Raw genomic sequence first — 16,535 nt, forward strand, 5'->3', positions numbered from 1 at the left:
GGTCAGGTCAGGGCACCGACCCACGAACTGCTTACTACCGGCATTGCAAGCAGTAACGCCGAAGTTGTAGTCGGTAATGTCACCGGCCGTGCCAGCCTGCGTCTCCAAGCTGTTGACCTTGTAGACGCAGAGGAACGTGGCGACGCCGGAGCTGTAGGTGCTCACGTCGCCTACCGCCGAGAGTAGCAGTGTGGTGTCTGCGTCAGTCACGGTGGCCTGGGTCCACGCGTCTGCTTGAGCGCCCGGCACACTCAGGCCCACGAAGGCCAGAGCGAAGACGGAGGAAGTGATGGCACGCAGGTACGCCATGGTGGGGTTGAGGAAAGTGGTGGTCTTGGACTTGAGAGGATGCGAGGAAGTTCGGGAATGAAAATACTGTGGGGCTGTTGGTCGCTGCTACTTGAGCAAGGTAAGTTGAGCAGCATTTTGACAATCCTGCCTGGGGTAGGTGCCACCCGCCGAGTATCCAGAGGTGCCTGCGGATCCCGCATGTGCACTATGGTACTCCAAATTGGAGTTGTTGGAAGGAATGGAGTCCAATCTGTGCATTGTTTCCAACAACTGCTGTTTTTCCAAACGTCTGCAGCAAATATGAATATAAGTAATGGGTCTGAGGAAGAGAATCTACCTACCTACTGCAATCATGGCATGGCAATTGTTCTCGTCGTTGGACACGATACATGCTGGAAACCGATACATGAACAACATATCCATGTAACTTAAGCATATCCGAACGGTAGGATCACGTTTCGACAGTCTGTTTCTACAAGAAACAACTACATATTTTATACATACGAGATGAAGTCTACCGACTGACTGTGGTTGGCTGGTGTCGTCGCTGATTTCTGTGACTGCCGGCCTATACGTGATCGGTATACGATGCAGCAAACTGGTGGGAAGTGATCGGGCTACCGAAGCATCCGCATCATCCTGTTGCTCTCACAACGTCGGTGCCACCCTGCTTACTCGGTTCAAATCGTGGGTATGTAATGATCGTTGCTCATTATGTACAATAGGTTATAGCAAGCAAGTGGTACTAGCTTAAAAGCGTCCCAGGGGAGATCGCAGCTCGAAACGTTTCAGAGCATCTGATCAATATGGAAATGCTTGGAAAATATTTTTTTTTCGCGCATTGAATATGCTAAAAACAAAACTGTATCAGTAGAATTCTTCCAAACCTGCAAGTTTACAATTTACTTTACGTTGTACTTTATATCAGACCTTATAAGTTAAGTGAAGCGAAGCGAAAGTTCGCAACATGTTTCTCCAAGGCGATCCAAGTTGTGGTATCTAGCTCGTTACCTTCGGGTTGCGGTGGCTTGTGCAATCCTAAACTTTGAAACCTTGAAACTAATCCAGCCTTTTTGAAAGGTATAACTGTAAAATATTACCGTACTAGTATTAGCAATTCAATAATCACGCTGAGCAAATAGTAGTGAATCGACTGTGTTTTGAACACACTGAAATGCATTTGGATGACAGCGTAGATGCTCCGAGGCAATAAAGGATGCGATCAAGAAAATTCACTTGGAAGTTGTTCTGTCGTGGCGGAGGAATCGAACTTCAGGGGGGCGTTGACGTCGCCATTGCAGTGAAATTCTAGACGCAAGAGGCCAACGCTACATGTAGGCGATTGTGCAACTTTGAAAGACGAGGGCGTCAAATGGTTTCGTATTGCTATCATCAAGTACGCGAAAGTACAGCACTACTATGTCAGACGTAACGTTAGTGAGTCGAGACATCACGATCCGTTTGGTGCGAACTCCGCTCACGAAGTCACATCTTTGTGTACATGAATTGTGGTCGATGTAGATCAGTGCAAACGTCTCGATCTCGCGCATGGTCACCGCGATGGGGTGTGGCCGACACGAGATTCTTAATGCGATATGCGCTGTGTTTCCTGCGGCGAATCCTCCGTCGATGTCTGCTGAGACGTGCGCAGTGTTCTCTGCTGTGAATCCTTCGTCGATGTCTGCTGAGACTCCGGCTTGCTGACCGTGGTCACCCTCGGCTTCCCGGAATTCGGTGAAACGACAATGTTGTAGTTGCCACAGTCAGGATAGGTGGTCAGGTCAGGGCACCGACCCACGAACTGCTTACTACCGGCATTGCAAGCAGTAACGCCGAAGTTGTAGTCGGTAATGTCACCGGCCGTGCCAGCCTGCGTCTCCAAGCTGTTGACCTTGTAGACGCAGAGGAACGTGGCGACGCCGGAGCTGTAGGTGCTCACGTCGCCTACCGCCGAGAGTAGCAGTGTGGTGTCTGCGTCAGTCACGGTGGCCTGGGTCCACGTGTCTGCTTGAGCGCCCGGCACACTCAGGCTCACGAAGGCCAGAGCGAAGACGGAGGAAGTGATGGCACGCAGGTACGCCATGGTGGGGTTGAGGAAAGTGGTGGTCTTGGACTTGTGGGGATGCGAGGAAATTCGGGCATGAAACTATTGTGGGGCCGGTGGTTGCTGCTACTCGAACAAGGTAAGGTGAGCAGCATTTTGACAATCCTGCCTGGGGTAGGTGCCACCCACCGAGTATCCAGAGGTGCCTGCGGATCCCGCATGTGCACTATGGTACTCCAAATTGGAGTTGTTGGAAGGAATGGAGTCCAATCTGTGCATTGCTTCCAACAACTGCTGTTTTTCCAAACGTCTGCAGCAAATATGAATATAAGTAATGGGTCTGAGGAAGAGAATCTACCTACCTACTGCAATCGTGGCATGGCGATTGTTCTCGTCGTTGGACACGATACCTGCTGGAAAGCGATACATGAACAACATATTCATGTAACTTAAGCATATCCGAACGGTAGGATCACGTTTCGACAGTCTGTTTCTACAAGAAACAACTACATATTTTATACATACGAGATGAAGTCTACCGACTGACTGTGGTTGGCTGGTGTCGTCGCTGATTTCTGTGACTGCCGGCCTATACGTGATCGGTATACGATGCAGCAAACTGGTGGGAAGTGATCGGGCTACCGAAGCATCCGCATCATCCTGTTGCTCTCACAACGTCGGTGCCACCCTGCTTACTCGGTTCAAATCGTGGGTATGTAATGATCGTTGCTCATTATGTACAATAGGTTATAGCAAGCAAGTGGTACTAGCTTAAAAGCGTCCCAGGGGAGATCGCAGCTCGAAACGTTTCAGAGCATCTGATCAATATGGAAATGCTTGGAAAATATTTTTTTTTCGCGCATTGAATATGCTAAAACAAAACTGTATCAGTAGAATTCTTCCAAACCTGCAAGTTTACAATTTACTTTACGTTGTACTTGATATCAGACCTTATAAGTTAAGTGAAGCGAAGCGAAAGTTCGCAACATGTTTCTCCAAGGCGATCCAAGTTGTGGTATCTAGATCGTTACCTTCGGGTTGCGGTGGCTTGTGCAATCCTAAACTTTGAAACCTTGAAACTAATCCAGCCTTTTTGAAAGGTATAACTGTAAAATATTACCGTACTAGTATTAGCAATTCAATAATCACGCTGAGCAAATAGTAGTGAATCGACTGTGTTTTGAACACACTGAAATGCATTTGGATGACAGCGTAGATGCTCCGAGGCAATAAAGGATGCGATCAAGAAAATTCACTTGGAAGTTGTTCTGTCGTGGCGGAGGAATCGAACTTCAGGGGGCGTTGACGTCGCCATTGCAGTGAAATTCTAGACGCAAGAGGCCAACGCTACATGTAGGCGATTGTGCAACTTTGAAAGACGAGGGCGTCAAATGGTTTCGTATTGCTATCATCAAGTACGCGAAAGTACAGCACTACTATGTCAGACGTAACGTTAGTGAGTCGAGACATCACGATCCGTTTGGTGCGAACTCCGCTCACGAAGTCACATCTTTGTGTACATGAATTGTGGTCGATGTAGATCAGTGCAAACGTCTCGATCTCGCGCATGGTCACCGCGATGGGTGTGTGGCCGACACGAGATTCTTAATGCGATATGCGCTGTGTTTCCTGCGGCGAATCCTCCGTCGATGTCTGCTGAGACGTGCGCAGTGTTCTCTGCTGTGAATCCTTCGTCGATGTCTGCTGAGACTCCGGCTTGCTGACCGTGGTCACCCTCGGCTTCCCGGAATTCGGTGAAACGACAATGTTGTAGTTGCCACAGTCAGGATAGGTGGTCAGGTCAGGGCACCGACCCACGAACTGCTTACTACCGGCATTGCAAGCAGTAACGCCGAAGTTGTAGTCGGTAATGTCACCGGCCGTGCCAGCCTGCGTCTCCAAGCTGTTGACCTTGTAGACGCAGAGGAACGTGGCGACGCCGGAGCTGTAGGTGCTCACGTCGCCTACCGCCGAGAGTAGCAGTGTGGTGTCTGCGTCAGTCACGGTGGCCTGGGTCCACGCGTCTGCTTGAGCGCCCGGCACACTCAGGCTCACGAAGGCCAGAGCGAAGACGGAGGAAGTGATGGCACGCAGGTACGCCATGGTGGGGTTGAGGAAAGTGGTGGTCTTGGACTTGTGGGGATGCGAGGAAGTTCGGGAATGAAACTATTGTGGGGCTGTTGATCGCTGCTACTTGAGCAAGGTAAGTTGAGCAGCATTTTGACAATCCTGCCTGGGGTAGGTGCCACCCACCGAGTATCCAGAGGTGCCTGCGGATCCCGCATGTGCACTATGGTACTCCAAATTGGAGTTGTTGGAAGGAATGGAGTCCAATCTGTGCATTGCTTCCAACAACTGCTGTTTTTCCAAACGTCTGCAGCAAATATGAATATAAGTAAGTAATGGGTCTGAGGAAGAGAATCTACCTACCGGCTGCAATCGTGGCATGGCGATTGTTCTCGTCGTTGGACACGATACATGCTGGAAAGCGATACATGAACAACGTATCCATGTAACTTAAGCATATCCGAACGGTAGGATCACGTTTCGACAGTCTGTTTCTACAAGAAACAACTATGTATTCTATACATACGAGATGAAGTCTATCGACTGAATGTGGTTGGCTGGTGTGGTCGCTGATTTCTGTGACTGCCGGCCTATACGTGATCGGTATACGATGCAGCAAACTGGTGGGAAGTAATCGGGCTACCGAAGCATCCGCATCATCCTGTTGCTCTCACAACGTCGGTGCCACCCTGCTTACTCGGTTCAAATCGTGGGTATGTAATGATCGTTGCTCATTATGTACAATAGGTTATAGCAAGCAAGTGGTACTAGCTTAAAAGCGTCCCAGGGGAGACCGCAGCTCGAAACGTTTCAGAGCTTCTGATCAATATGGAAATGCTTGGAAGAAAGAAATATTTTTGCGCATTGAATATTCTAAAACAAAACGTTATAGGCAGAATTCTTCCAAACCTGCAAGTTTACAATTTACTTTACGTTGTACTTTATATCAGACCTTATAAGTTAAGTGAAGCGAAACGAAAGTTCGCAACATGTTTCTCCAAGGCGATCCAAGTTGTGGTATCTAGCTCGTTACCTTCGGGTTGCGGTGGCTTGTGCAATCCTAAACTTTGAAACCTTGAAACTAATCCAACCTTTTTGAAAGGTATAACTGTAACATATTACCGTACTAGTATTAGCAATTCAATAATCACGCTGAGCAAATAGTAGTGAATCGACTGTGTTTTCAACACACTGAAATGCATTTGGATGACAGCGTAGATGCTCCGAGGCAATAAAGGATGCGATCAAGAAAATTCACTTGGAAGTTGTTCAGTCGTGGCGGAGGAATCGAACTTCAGGGGGCGTTGACGTCGCCACTGCAGTGAAATTCTAGACGCAAGAGGCCAACGCTACATGTAGGCGATTGTGCAACTTTGAAAGACGAGGGCGTCAAATGGTTTCGTATTGCTATCATCGAGTACGCGAAAGTACAGCACTACTATGTCAGACGTAACGTTAGTGAGTCGAGACATCACGATCCGTTTGGTGCGAACTCAGCTCACGAAGTCACATCTTTGTGTACATGAATTGTGGTCGATGTAGATCAGTGCAAACGTCTCGATCTCGCGCATGGTCACCGCGATGGGGGTGTGGCCGACACGAGATTCTTAATGCGATATGCGCTGTGTTTCCTGCGGCGAATCCTCCGTCGATGTCTGCTGAGACGTGCGCAGTGTTCTCTGCTGTGAATCCTTCGTCGATGTCTGCTGAGACTCCGGCTTGCTGACCGTGGTCACCCTCGGCTTCCCGGAATTCGGTGAAACGACAATGTTGTAGTTGCCACAGTCAGGATAGGTGGTCAGGTCAGGGCACCGACCCACGAACTGCTTACTACCGGCATTGCAAGCAGTAACGCCGAAGTTGTAGTCGGTAATGTCACCGGCCGTGCCAGCCTGCGTCTCCAAGCTGTTGACCTTGTAGACGCAGAGGAACGTGGCGACGCCGGAGCTGTAGGTGCTCACGTCGCCTACCGCCGAGAGTAGCAGTGTGGTGTCTGCGTCAGTCACGGTGGCCTGGGTCCACGCGTCTGCTTGAGCGCCCGGCACACTCAGGCTCACGAAGGCCAGAGCGAAGACGGAGGAAGTGATGGCACGCAGGTACGCCATGGTGGGGTTGAGGAAAGTGGTGGTCTTGGACTTGAGAGGATGCGAGGAAGTTCGGGAATGAAAATACTGTGGGGCTGTTGGTCGCTGCTACTTGAGCAAGGTAAGTTGAGCAGCATTTTGACAATCCTGCCTGGGGTAGGTGCCACCCGCCGAGTATCCAGAGGTGCCTGCGGATCCCGCATGTGCACTATGGTACTCCAAATTGGAGTTGTTGGAAGGAATGGAGTCCAATCTGTGCATTGCTTCCAACAACTGCTGTTTTTCCAAACGTCTGCAGCAAATATGAATATAAGTAATGGGTCTGAGGAGGAGAACCTACCTACCTACTGCAATCATGGCATGGCGATTGTTCTCGTCGTTGGACACGATACCTGCTGGAAAGCGATACATGAACAACGTATCCATGTAACTTAAGCATATCCGAACGGTAGGGTCACGTTTCGACAGTCTGTTTCTACAAGAAACAACTATATATTCTATACATACGAGATGAAGTCTATCGACTGAATGTGGTTGGCTGGTGTGGTCGCTGATTTCTGTGACTGCCAGCCTATACGTGATCGGTATACGATGCAGCAAACTGGTGGGAAGTAATCGGGCTACCGAAGCATCCGCATCATCCTGTTGCTCTCACAACGTCGGTGCCACCCTGCTTACTCGGTTCAAATCGTGGGTATGTAATGATCGTTGCTCATTATGTACAATAGGTTATAGCAAGCAAGTGGTACTAGCTTAAAAGCGTCCCAGGGGAGATCGCAGCTCGAAACGTTTCAGAGCATCTGATCAATATGGAAATGCTTGGAAAATATTTTTTTTTCGCGCATTGAATATGCTAAAAACAAAACTGTATCAGTAGAATTCTTCCAAACCTGCAAGTTTACAATTTACTTTACGTTGTACTTGATATCAGACCTTATAAGTTAAGTGAAGCGAAGCGAAAGTTCGCAACATGTTTCTCCAAGGCGATCCAAGTTGTGGTATCTAGATCGTTACCTTCGGGTTGCGGTGGCTTGTGCAATCCTAAACTTTGAAACCTTGAAACTAATCCAGCCTTTTTGAAAGGTATAACTGTAAAATATTACCGTACTAGTATTAGCAATTCAATAATCACGCTGAGCAAATAGTGGTGAATCGACTGTATTGTGAACACACTGAACTGCATTTGGATGACAGCGTAGATGCTCCGAGGCAATAAAGGATGCGATCAGGAAAATTCACTTGGAAGTTGTTCAGTCGTGGCGGAGGAATCGAACTTCAGGGGGCGTTGACGTCGCCATTGCAGTGAAATTCTAGACGCAAGAGGCCAACGCTACATGTAGGCGATTGTGCAACTTTGAAAGACGAGGGCGTCAAATGGTTTCGTATTGCTATCATCAAGTACGCGAAAGTACAGCACTACTATGTCAGACGTAACGTTAGTGAGTCGAGACATCACGATCCGTTTGGTGCGAACTCAGCTCACGAAGTCACATCTTTGTGTACATGAATTGTGGTCGATGTAGATCAGTGCAAACGTCTCGATCTCGCGCATGGTCACCGCGATGGGGGTGTGGCCGACACGAGATTCTTAATGCGATATGCGCTGTGTTTCCTGCGGCGAATCCTCCGTCGATGTCTGCTGAGACGTGCGCAGTGTTCTCTGCTGTGAATCCTTCGTCGATGTCTGCTGAGACTCCGGCTTGCTGACCGTGGTCACCCTCGGCTTCCCGGAATTCGGTGAAACGACAATGTTGTAGTTGCCACAGTCAGGATAGGTGGTCAGGTCAGGGCACCGACCCACGAACTGCTTACTGCCGGCATTGCAAGCAGTAACGCCGAAGTTGTAGTCGGTAATGTCACCGGCCGTGCCAGCCTGCGTCTCCAAGCTGTTGACCTTGTAGACGCAGAGGAACGTGGCGACGCCGGAGCCGTAGGTGCTCACGTCGCCTACCGCCGAGAGTAGCAGTGTGGTGTCTGCGTCAGTCACGGTGGCCTGGGTCCACGCGTCTGCTTGAGCGCCCGGCACACTCAGGCTCACGAAGGCCAGAGCGAAGACGGAGGAAGTGATGGCAGGCACGCAGGTACGCCATGGTGGGGTTGAGGAAAGTGGTGGTCTTGGACTTGTGGGGATGCGAGGAAATTCGGGAATGAAACTATTGTGGGGCCGGTGGTTGCTGCTACTTGAGCAAGGTAAGGTGAGCAGCATTTTGACAATCCTGCCTGGGGTAGGTGCCACCCACCGAGTATCCAGAGGTGCCTGCGGATCCCGCATGTGCACTATGGTACTCCAAATTGGAGTTGTTGGAAGGAATGGAGTCCAATCTGTGCATTGCTTCCAACAACTGCTGTTTTTCCAAACGTCTGCAGCAAATATGAATATAAGTAATGGGTCTGAGGAGGAGAACCTACCTACCTACTGCAATCATGGCATGGCGATTGTTCTCGTCGTTGGACACGATACCTGCTGGAAAGCGATACATGAACAACGTATCCATGTAACTTAAGCATATCCGAACGGTAGGGTCACGTTTCGACAGTCTCTTTCTACAAGAAACAACTACATATTATATACATACGAGGTGAAGTCTATCGACTGACTGTGGTTGGCTGGTGTCGTCGCTGATTTCTGTGACTGCCGGCCTATACGTGATCGGTATACGATGCAGCAAACTGGTGGGAAGTGATCGGGCTACCGAAGCATCCGCATCATCCTGTTGCTCTCACAACGTCGGTGCCACCCTGCTTACTCGGTTCAAATCGTGGGTATGTAATGATCGTTGCTCATTATGTACAATAGGTTATAGCAAGCAAGTGGTACTAGCTTAAAAGCGTCCCAGGGGAGATCGCAGCTCGAAACGTTTCAGAGCATCTGATCAATATGGAAATGCTTGGAAAATATTTTTTTTTCGCGCATTGAATATGCTAAAAACAAAACTGTATCAGTAGAATTCTTCCAAACCTGCAAGTTTACAATTTACTTTACGTTGTACTTGATATCAGACCTTATAAGTTAAGTGAAGCGAAGCGAAAGTTCGCAACATGTTTCTCCAAGGCGATCCAAGTTGTGGTATCTAGATCGTTACCTTCGGGTTGCGGTGGCTTGTGCAATCCTAAACTTTGAAACCTTGAAACTAATCCAGCCTTTTTGAAAGGTATAACTGTAAAATATTACCGTACTAGTATTAGCAATTCAATAATCACGCTGAGCAAATAGTGGTGAATCGACTGTATTGTGAACACACTGAACTGCACTTGGATGACAGCGTAGTTGCTCCGAGGCAATAAAGGATGCGATCAAGAAAATTCACTTGGAAGTTGTTCAGTCGTGGCGGAGGAATCGAACTTCAGGGGGCGTTGACGTCGCCACTGCAGTGAAATTCTAGACGCAAGAGGCCAACGCTACATGTAGTCGATTGTGCAACTTTGAAAGACGAGGACGTCAAATGGTTTCGTATTGCTATCATCAAGTACGCGAAAGTACAGCACTACGATGTCAGACGTAACGTTAGTGAGTCGAGACATCACGGTCCGTTTGGTGCGAACTCCGCTCGCGAAGTCACATCTTTGTGTACATGAATTGTGGTCGATGTAGATCAGCGCAAACGTCTCGGTCTCGCGCATGGTCACCGCGATGGGGGTGTGGCCGACACGAGATCCTTAATGCGATATGCGCTGTGTTTCCTGCGGCGAATCCTCCGTCGATGTCTGCTGAGACGTGCGCAGTGTTTTCTGCTGTGAATCCTTCGTCGATGTCTGCTGAGACTCCGGCTTGTTGACCGTGGCCACCCTCGGCTTCCCGGAATTCGGTGAAACGACAATGTTGTAGTTGCCACAGTCAGGATAGGTGGTCAGGTCAGGGCACCGACCCACGAACTGCTTACTGCCGGCATTGCAAGCAGTAACGCCGAAGTTGTAGTCGGTAATGTCACCGGCCGTGCCAGCCTGCGTCTCCAAGCTGTTGACCTTGTAGACGCAGAGGAACGTGGCGACGCCGGAGCTGTAGGTGCTCACGTCGCCTACCGCCGAGAGTAGCAGTGTGGTGTCTGCGTCAGTCACGGTGGCCTGGGTCCACGCGTCTGCTTGAGCGCCCGGCACACTCAGGCTCACGAAGGCCAGAGCGAAGACGGAGGAAGTGATGGCACGCAGGTACGCCATGGTGGGGTTGAGGAAAGTGGTGGTCTTGGACTTGTGGGGATGCGAGGAAGTTCGGGAATGAAAATATTGTGGGGCCGGTGATCGCTGCTACTCGAGCAAGGTAAGGTGAGCAGCATTTTGACAATCCTGCCTGGGGTAGGTGCCACCCACCGAGTATCCAGAGGTGCCTGCGGATCCCGCATGTGCACTGTGGTACTCCAAATTGGAGTTGTTGGAAGCAATGCACAGATTGGAGTCCAAGCTGTGCATTGCCTCCAACAACTGCTGTTTTTTTTCAAACGTCTGCAGCAAATATGAATATAAGTAATGGGTCTGAGGAGGAGAACCTACCTACCTACCTACCTACTGCAACCATGGCATGGCCATTGTTCTCGTCGATGGACACGATACCTGCTGGAAAGCGATACATGAACAATGTATCCATGTAACTTAAGCATATCCGAACGGTAGGGTCACGTTTCGACAGTCTGTTTCTGCAAGAAAAACTACATATTCTATATAGCGATGAAGTCTACCGACTGACTGGTGTGGTCGCTGATTTCTGCGACTGCCGGCCTATACGTGATCGGTATACGATGCAGCAAACTGGTGGGAAGTAATCGGGCTACCGAAGCATCCGCATCATCCTGTTGCTCTCACAACGTCGGTGCCACCCTGCTTACCCGGTTCAAATCGTGGGTATGTAATGATCGTTGCTCATGATGTACAATAGGTTATAGCAAGCAAGTGGTACTAGCTTAAAAGCGTCCCAGGGGAGATCGCAGCTCGAAACGTTTCAGAGCATCTGATCAATATGGAAATGCTTGGAACATTTTTTTTGTTTCGGGCATTGAGTTTGCTAAAAACAAAACTGTATCAGTAGAATTCTTCCAAACCTGCAAGTTTACAATTTACTTTACGTTGTACTTTATATCAGACCTTATAAGTTAAGTGAAGCGAAGCGAAAGTTCGCAACATGTTTCTCCAAGGCGATCCAAGTTGTGGTATCTAGCTCGTTACCTTCGGGTTGCGGTGGCTTGTGCAATCCTAAACTTTGAAACCTTGAAACTAATCCAGCCTTTTTGAAAGGTATAACTGTAAAATATTACCGTACTAGTATTAGCAATTCAATAATCACGCTGAGCAAATAGTAGTGAATCGACTGTGTTTTGAACACACTGAAATGCATTTGGATGACAGCGTAGATGCTCCGAGGCAATAAAGGATGCGATCAAGAAAATTCACTTGGAAGTTGTTCAGTCGTGGCGGAGGAATCGAACTTCAGGGGGCGTTGACGTCGCCACTGCAGTGAAATTCTAGACGCAAGAGGCCAACGCTACATGTAGGCGATTGTGCAACTTTGAAAGACGAGGGCGTCAAATGGTTTCGTATTGCTATCATCGAGTACGCGAAAGTACAGCACTACTATGTCAGACGTAACGTTAGTGAGTCGAGACATCACGATCCGTTTGGTGCGAACTCAGCTCACGAAGTCACATCTTTGTGTACATGAATTGTGGTCGATGTAGATCAGCGCAAACGTCTCGGTCTCGCTCATGGTCACCGCGATGGGTGTGTGGCCGACACGAGATTCTTAATGCGATATGCGCTGTGTTTCCTGCGGCGAATCCTCCGTCGATGTCTGCTGAGACGTGCGCAGTGTTCTCTGCTGTGAATCCTTCGTCGATGTCTGCTGAGACTCCGGCTTGCTGACCGTGGTCACCCTCGGCTTCCCGGAATTCGGTGAAACGACAATGTTGTAGTTGCCACAGTCAGGATAGGTGGTCAGGTCAGGGCACCGACCCACGAACTGCTTACTACCGGCATTGCAAGCAGTAACGCCGAAGTTGTAGTCGGTAATGTCACCGGCCGTGCCAGCCTGCGTCTCCAAGCTGTTGACCTTGTAGACGCAGAGGAACGTGGCGACGCCGGAGCTGTAGGTGCTCACGTCGCCTACCGCCGAGAGTAGCAGTGTGGTGTCTGCGTCAGTCACGGTGGCCTGGGTCCACGCGTCTGCTTGAGCGCCCGGCACACTCAGGCTCACGAAGGCCAGAGCGAAGACGGAGGAAGTGATGGCACGCAGGTACGCCATGGTGGGGTTGAGGAAAGTGGTGGTCTTGGACTTGTGGGGATGCGAGGAAGTTCGGGAATGAAAATATTGTGGGGCCGGTGATCGCTGCTACTCGAGCAAGGTAAGGTGAGCAGCATTTTGACAATCCTGCCTGGGGTAGGTGCCACCCACCGAGTATCCAGAGGTGCCTGCGGATCCCGCATGTGCACTGTGGTACTCCAAATTGGAGTTGTTGGAAGCAATGCACAGATTGGAGTCCAAGCTGTGCATTGCCTCCAATAACTGCTGTTTTTTTTTTCAAACGTCTGCAGCAAATATGAATATAAGTAATGGGTCTGAGGAGGAGAACCTACCTACCTACTGCAATCGTGGCATGGCCATTGTTCTCGTCGTTGGACACGATACCTGCTGGAAAGCAATACATGAACAACGTATCCATGTAACTTAAGCATATCCGAACGGTAGGGTCACGTTTCGACAGTCTGTTTCTACAAGAAACCAGAGGTCGAAAAAAAATAGTGCAATACAATAAATAATCAGTTTTTTCAATATAATATTTTATTACTTGGGTATACTGACCTCAATACAATATAAAATTGACTCAATTATTGGCAATAAATTTGTAAAAAGTGCCCCACTGGCAAATACCGAAAGTCTAGCCAATAAACCTCCAGTCTATAGGCCAGGGTCACTTGAGTGCAGTATCACCGCTGGCGCAACACTGTGTGCGCCCTGGCTGCCGGGCTATAGAGGCTGCTACGTATTGCTTCTTCGAGTGTGACCCCGTCCAGGTGTTGTGACAGAACCATGGGCTCCAGATTTTCGATGCTCCCTGGGGTGGAAGCTGCTGATCTTCCCGTACGACCGCGATGTCCATGACGAATGGCGCCATTTTGGTGAGATCCTTCTATGGCGCATCTACGCAGCCATGTGCCTCCGGAACGATATTTATTTCCACGTGTGCGTGCGATCAGCCCATACATTCCCCGTTTGAGCTGCTCATTTGACACCACTACCAGCACCTCTATCACCGATCAACCGAGTTTAATCTTAATAGTGACGGGATCAGGACAGTTTTGCGCCTGGGGTTCCCTGAACCTGTTGATGGCGCCGTTCAACTCCCAGCTAGCACCAATAGATTGAGCAAATTGCGATCTCAACTCCTGTATCCCTCTGTAAAGTGATATAAGTTGTACCAGTTCTGTACTAATACAATATAAATTGCGGCAATTTTTATTATTGTTTAGCTTAAAATTGCAGTTTTTATTAGTGGCAGCCGGTCAATATCATACTGTATTGGCGGACCTCTGCAAGAAACAACTACATATTTTATACATACGAGATGAAGTCTACTGGCTGAATGTGGTTGGCTGGTGTGGTCGCTGATTTCTGTGACTGCCGGCCTATACGTGATCGGTATACGATGCAGCAAACTGGTGGGAAGTAATCGGGCTACCGAAGCATCCGCATCATCCTGTTGCTCTCACAACGTCGGTGCCACCCTGCTTACCCGGTTCAAATCGTGGGTATGTAATGATCGTTGCTCATTATGTACAATATGTTATAGCAAGCAAGTGGTGCTAGCTTAAAAGCGTCCCAGGGGAGATCGCAGCTCGAAACGTTTCAGAGCATCTGATCAATATGGAAATGCTTGGAACATTTTTTTTTTGTTTCGGGCATTGAATATTCTAAAACAAAACGTTATAGGCAGAATTCTTTCAAACCTGCAAGTTTACAATTTACTTTACGTTGTACTTTATATCAGACCTTATAAGTGAAGTGAATCGAAAGTTCGCAACATGTTTCTCCAAGGCGATCCAAGTTGTGGTATCTAGCTCGTTACCTTCGGGTTGCGGTGGCTTGTGCAATCCTAAACTTTGAAACCTTGAAACTAATCCAGCCTTTTTGAAAGGTATAACTGTAACATATTACCGTACTAGTATTAGCAATTCAATAATCACGCTGAGCAAATAGTAGTGAATCGACTGTGTTTTGAACACACTGAAATGCATTTGGATGACAGCGTAGATGCTCCGAGGCAATAAAGGATGCGATCAAGAAAATGCACTTGGAAGTTGTTCAGTCGTGGCGGAGGAATCGAACTTCAGGGGGCGTTGACGTCGCCACTGCAGTGAAATTCTAGACGCAAGAGGCCAACGCTACATGTAGGCGATTGTGCAACTTTGAAAGACGAGGGCGTCAAATGGTTTCGTATTGCTATCATCAAGTACGCGAAAGTACAGCACTACTATGTCAGACGTAACGTTAGTGAGTCGAGACATCACGATCCGTTTGGTGCGAACTCAGCTCACGAAGTCACATCTTTGTGTACATGAATTGTGGTCGATGTAGATCAGCGCAAACGTCTCGGTCTCGCTCATGGTCACCGCGATGGGTGTGTGGCCGACACGAGATTCTTAATGCGATATGCGCTGTGTTTCCTGCGGCGAATCCTCCGTCGATGTCTGCTGAGACGTGCGCAGTGTTCTCTGCTGTGAATCCTTCGTCGATGTCTGCTGAGACTCCGGCTTGCTGACCGTGGTCACCCTCGGCTTCCCGGAATTCGGTGAAACGACAATGTTGTAGTTGCCACAGTCAGGATAGGTGGTCAGGTCAGGGCACCGACCCACGAACTGCTTACTACCGGCATTGCAAGCAGTAACGCCGAAGTTGTAGTCGGTAATGTCACCGGCCGTGCCAGCCTGCGTCTCCAAGCTGTTGACCTTGTAGACGCAGAGGAACGTGGCGACGCCGGAGCTGTAGGTGCTCACGTCGCCTACCGCCGAGAGTAGCAGTGTGGTGTCTGCGTCAGTCACGGTGGCCTGGGTCCACGCGTCTGCTTGAGCGCCCGGCACACTCAGGCTCACGAAGGCCAGAGCGAAGACGGAGGAAGTGATGGCACGCAGGTACGCCATGGTGGGGTTGAGGAAAGTGGTGGTCTTGGACTTGTGGGGATGCGAGGAAATTCGGGAATGAAACTATTGTGGGGCCGGTGATCGCTGCTACTCGAGCAAGGTAAGGTGAGCAGCATTTTGACAATCCTGCCTGGGGTAGGTGCCACCCATCGAGTATCCAGAGGTGCCTGCGGATCCCGCATGTGCACTATGGTACTCCAAATTGAAGTTGTTGGAAGGAATGGAGTCCAATCTGTGCATTGCTTCCAACAACTGCTGTTTTTCCAAACGTCTGCAGCAAATATGAATATAAGTAATGGGTCTGAGGAAGAGAATCTACCTACCTACTGCTTCATGGCATGGCGATTATTATCCGGATATCGTCGTTCGACCTGGAAAGCGATACATCCACGAACTATTGATGTAACTTGGAATATTCGTAATGATGACTGTGTCACGGCACTCTGTATCAATGTCAGCAGCACCTCACAACACAGGTGTTCCCAGCCAGCCAAATCGCAGACGACCTAGTTACCGAATTAATACTTCGTGTATCGTCATTTTCGTTCTCGTCGATGGGTTTTCGGTCCCGAAACAGTGAGAAAAATGAGCATCAGTCCAGCTACTGCACGTTCTTGCAGCAAAAGCGCTATAATCGAAACGTATCCGGCAAGCGTACTCACTTGACTAGTTGAACATAACAGCACATTGCATGTAAGAATGCACAGATTGAGTCTTCAGCTACGCAGCCAAATCACCGAACTTCTGCTGTTCCTTTGAAAAGCGTACGAATCGGTTTTAGGAACGCCGACAACGAGTGAACTGGAAATATGTGAAAGTCTACCGTGTGTAGCCTGGAAAAGCTCTGTACAAGCTCCAGGAGAACATCTATTTGACTTTACCACTGATGAGGCCTTCGCCTGCTACAAACTTGAAGACTCTTTATGCCC

This window comes from Phytophthora cinnamomi (assembly GCF_018691715.1).
Source record: "Phytophthora cinnamomi strain GKB4 chromosome Unknown Contig37, whole genome shotgun sequence".
Classification (NCBI taxonomy): Eukaryota; Oomycota; class Peronosporomycetes; order Peronosporales; family Peronosporaceae; genus Phytophthora; species Phytophthora cinnamomi.